The sequence below is a fragment of the Halyomorpha halys genome, unplaced genomic scaffold (genome assembly GCF_000696795.3).
Source record: "Halyomorpha halys isolate HHAL.00 unplaced genomic scaffold, Hhal_1.1 Scaffold2080.1, whole genome shotgun sequence".
Taxonomy (NCBI): domain Eukaryota; kingdom Metazoa; phylum Arthropoda; class Insecta; order Hemiptera; family Pentatomidae; genus Halyomorpha; species Halyomorpha halys.
The window spans coordinates 1-305 of record NW_027109558.1 but is presented as its reverse complement, the minus strand read 5'-3'; positions in this window follow the sequence as shown (position 1 = coordinate 305).

Genomic DNA, 305 nt, shown 5'->3' with positions numbered 1-305 from the left:
AATGAGTATACAGATGAGGCTTCTCACCAGTATAAAAGGCCATTATTAGTTAAATTTATTAGATACAATAGCAGTGAAGCTTATAACTCTCTTATTAGCCACAGAGCAGCAGAATGTTATGACATTCAAGGAAAAATGAATAAGATGCAGGATAATCTTCTTTTTCTTTACCCAACCCTTATACATTATGGTGTTGGAATAGCCTTGATACATCACTTAATAGCATCTCCATTCATTGCCAAATTCTTAATTTTGGTCTCAGAGTGACAACTCTGTTCCTAACCATATCCGATATGAGATCCTCC